The sequence below is a fragment of the Mustela putorius genome, unplaced genomic scaffold, assembly GCF_011764305.1.
Source record: "Mustela putorius furo isolate JIRA1106 unplaced genomic scaffold, ASM1176430v1.1 tig00003869_pilon_pilon_pilon, whole genome shotgun sequence".
NCBI classification, from domain to species: Eukaryota; Metazoa; Chordata; class Mammalia; order Carnivora; family Mustelidae; genus Mustela; species Mustela putorius.
In genome coordinates, this window is record NW_025422021.1 from 14,731,400 (window position 1) to 14,735,417 (window position 4,018).

The 4,018-nt window shown below is 42.8% G+C and overlaps 1 pseudogene; it reads left to right on the forward strand.

The window, feature by feature from the left end:
- The first annotated feature begins 1,905 nt into the window (after positions 1-1,905).
- LOC101692578 lies at positions 1,906-3,553 on the forward strand (annotated as a pseudogene).
- Positions 3,554-4,018: the final 465 nt, after the last annotated feature.

Genomic DNA, 4,018 nt, shown 5'->3' on the forward strand with positions numbered 1-4,018 from the left:
GAAGTTTTGCTTCAGTTGAATCATACCTTGAGTCCCACTCAAGTCTGATTTTGGTATTTATATAAGACTTTGGACTTTGACTTTAGAATTGTTGCTGGAAAGAATTAAAACTTTAGGGCCACTGGTATGACATGCATGTATTTTGTAAATAAGAGGAGGACATGCATGTTGTATAGCCTGGAGGGAAATGGTATGGACTGAATTATGTCCGTCTAGCGTGAAGCCCCAATGCCCAATGTGATGGCAGATGGAGGAAGAGCCTTGGGGAGATCAATAGATTTCAATGAGATCATGAAGATAGAATCCTCATGATGGGATCAGAGCACTTATGAGAAGCACCAGAAATCATTCTTCCTCTCCACCATGTGAGAATACAGTGAAAATCAGCCTTCTGCAAGCCAGGAAGAGAGCCCTTACCAAAAAAACTGAATCTTGATCTTGGACTTACCAACCTCCAGAAATGTGAGAAATGTAGTTTAAGGCACCCAAGCTATGGTATTGTTTTGACAGCCAGAGCTGATTGATACAAATATTTTTTCCAAGTTTCATTGTATTTCTTTACTTATAGTAACTTTTGTTTTTCATTTTTCTTACATGCCCTGCACTTGACAGATCCAATTTCTTTTGATGGTTTTAAATCCATTCATTCATTCTTCTTCTTCTTTTTTTTGGGGGGGGGTGGTCTGTTCACTACCTTACCCTTTATTATTGTTTCCTTCCCTTTTCTTTTTTATTTTTTTAAAAGATTTTATTTATTTATTTGATAGAGATCACAAGTAGGCAGAGAGGCAGGCAGAGAGAGAGAGGGAAGCAGGCTCCTCGCTGAGCAGAGAGCCCAATGCGGGGCTGGCGCCCCTCTTTTTCTTTTTTAATTTAACAACATCTCTATCTTCCTGAAAATCATGGTAAATATTTTAATACATTCTATCTTCCTGGGGTTCCTAAGACCTTGCATGGTCTTCTTCTCCAGCAAGTTCTTTTCTTCACTAGAATTTAAAAAAAAAAAAAAGTGCATTCCAGTTTGATAAAGACAAAATAAACTTTAACTTTTAAAAAAGAAGATATGGGATGCCTGGGTGGCTCAGTTGGTTGGACGACTGCCTTCGGCTCAGGTCATGATCCCGGAGTCCCGGGATCGAATCCCACATCGGGCTCCCAGCTCCATGGGGAGTCTGCTTCTCCCTCTGACCTTCTCTGTGCTCATGCTCTCTCTCACTGTCTCTCTCTCAAATAAATAAATAAAATCTTTAAAAAAAAAAAAAAGAAGATATAGGGGCACCTGGGTGGGTCAGTGGGTTAAGCCTCTGCCTTTGGCTCAGGTCATGATCTCAGGGTCCTGGGATCAGGCCCCACATCGGGCTCTCTGCTCTGCAGGGAGCCTGCTTCCTCCTCAATCTCTCTCTCTCTGTCTGCCTGTCTGTCTACTTGTAATCCCTGTCAAATAAATAAATAAATAAAGTCTTAAAAAAAAAAAGATATAGAAGAATATACTAATGACCTTCGGATAGGGAAAAATATTCTTAAACCAGATGCTCTTCATAAAAAAAAAAAAGTAATACTAACATTTTGCATTGTGCTAAACAGGCAATGAAGGGGTGGGAGGGTGGGGTCAAGTACCAAATGACTGACTGGTTTCTTTTTCTATTTTAAAATTTAGATGACTAGTTCTGAAAAAACCAAGTGAAGTTTTACTCAGAGAGAAAACGTATTATTTTGGCAAGTTTCTGAACCATTTTGGCCCTTAAGATTTGCAGACTAATAAGCCAGTTTTGAACGCCATCTAAAGTTCATTCATACTCTGTGGAGCTCAGACTCCCGGCAGCAGTTACACCTAAGCAGGGCAGGCTTGCTACTTCCCCCCTTTCCAACCTCCTTTTCCTCAGGGATATCTATACAGCGCACCGTATGCCGCGAATTAAAAATCGCTCTGGGAGCTTCCAGGTTGGTGAATACATGGTGACCCGGGCAGAGCCGCGCGCCTGGAGAGAGCCTGGAACCTCTCCCTCCGTCCCCACCCGTTCTCCTGCCCTGATGCTTCGTGTCTCTTGCTCTGCGTGTTCATTCTCAGCCTGTTCACAAGCTCACCTTTCCACAGAAGCTCCTCTTTCTGGAAAGGGCACAGCCTCCTCGCGTCCAGCTGAGCAGTGAACCCCAGAGACATGCGCCGACAACGCGGAAGCCCATGAGGCCTCCAGACCAACCCGCAAGCGGGAGCTACCATTTCCAGCGGCCCCTGCGGAGGGCGCTGGCCCGCGCCGCTGTGGCGCAGACTCGGCACTGTGAGTTCCCGCCAATTCCAGCGGCGGTGATTCGGAGGCGCTGAGACCCGCGCTCCACGCAGCCGCAGCCGGAGACGTTAGACCGCCGGAGCTGCCGCAGCTGCTTCAGATGCGTTACCTGTGCGGCAGAAGTATTGCGGAGTGATTTAAAAAAAAAAAAAAAATTGCTTTCACATGATGAGTTTTCATTCATACCAGAAGATGGCGACCACGTTTGCTACGAATCCTTCGACTCCCAAAGTGGTCTGGAAAAGGAGATGCAGGAAGTGCGTGATGTAGTCCCACAGACCTGAACAGCATGAAACAGTGAAGCCCAGAGCTTCCCCGGCTCAGGAGAAAGAACTAGTTGACATTGGGATCACAGGCTATGGCAGTGTGTTAGATGTCTGCGTTCTGTAGACATAGGTTCTGAGTCTCGGCCCCTCAGGGTGATGGCCATATGCATCATGGACTGGACATTGAAGGAGGGCTTTTTTGAACTTCAGCATCGTCTCCAGGTATGATCTGGATGCAAGGAGGGGTGTTCATTGTTGGGTCCGTGATAAATCAGAAAACGGTCTATCACAGTACATTCTGGGATACTTGACTGTGAGTCTTGCAAAGGGTGGTGAAAATGTTAAGAACTAAGTTCTAAGTGAAAGAATTCACCTTCGGTCAGAATATCTATAAACATAATTTTAAAATACGTCAAAAAATATGCCTTGATTGATCAATATATTCTTGAAAATAAAGCTGGGATAAGATTTGAGAACTTGCCCTTGAGCCAATTCATGAGGAACTTCAACAGATCTTCCAAACGCATCACAGTTCCCGTCGGCGCTGGGAGCATTTCAAGATGGTAGCCAGCAGATGTCAGAATAACATAAAAAATGACAAACGTGGACCCAGGCTTGAGTGGGAGACCATGCTCGGACACTTTTCTACGGCTGGCTGGATGTCCATGTTAGAGAAGGAATCAATCTTTTACTGAAGAGCTTTCTTAATATTCATACTAAAACAGGCTGCATTTCTGTGCCTATTGATTTACAGAAAGAGGATCAGTTTGATCCATTTACTGTTCTAAACAAATCATCTGCCATGAACTGGGTTACATTTCCACTAACGCAGAAGAAAAAGAGGAGAATGAAGCTGAATCTGATATTAAACATAGAATCAGATATTATAAGAACTTTCTAGCTTCCTATGTGAAAGTTTTCAAACGGTTTCTTGAGAACCTAGACAAGTCCTGAAATGGTGAAGTTCTCGAGAAGAATGATTTACAAAAAGATTTCTGAAGGTAACAATTTCCCCCAAACCAATGCGGATATCTTCAATCTAAAAATCAAATACTTCAAAAGCCATTCCACAAATATGGCAGGACCATGTATGCGTCTTAATGCTCAAAGCAAAATTTCCTTTTCTTGTGAAATAATTATGTTGAAAATACTCCTGAGAACACCAAAGGAGTGTCAAGATTCCTGGAAGGAGCAATAATGGGAGGGAAAAGTGGATTGGAGGTAAATTTGGAAATTTTAATATTATACAATGATAATTCTAAGATTTCCAATATGAATACTCAAAGCTTTACCAATTGCTGTAGTGAGCAGCAGTATACCTGAGATCTTAATCTCACCCCAATGGATACAGGTCCATAGTTCTGGAGTGACTATTCTAGATGAATGAGACATTTGTCTTTAAGTCTTTGACCCTTAATTATACCCGAAGTGTGTATTCAGTAATTTCCTAATTTTGCCTACTAA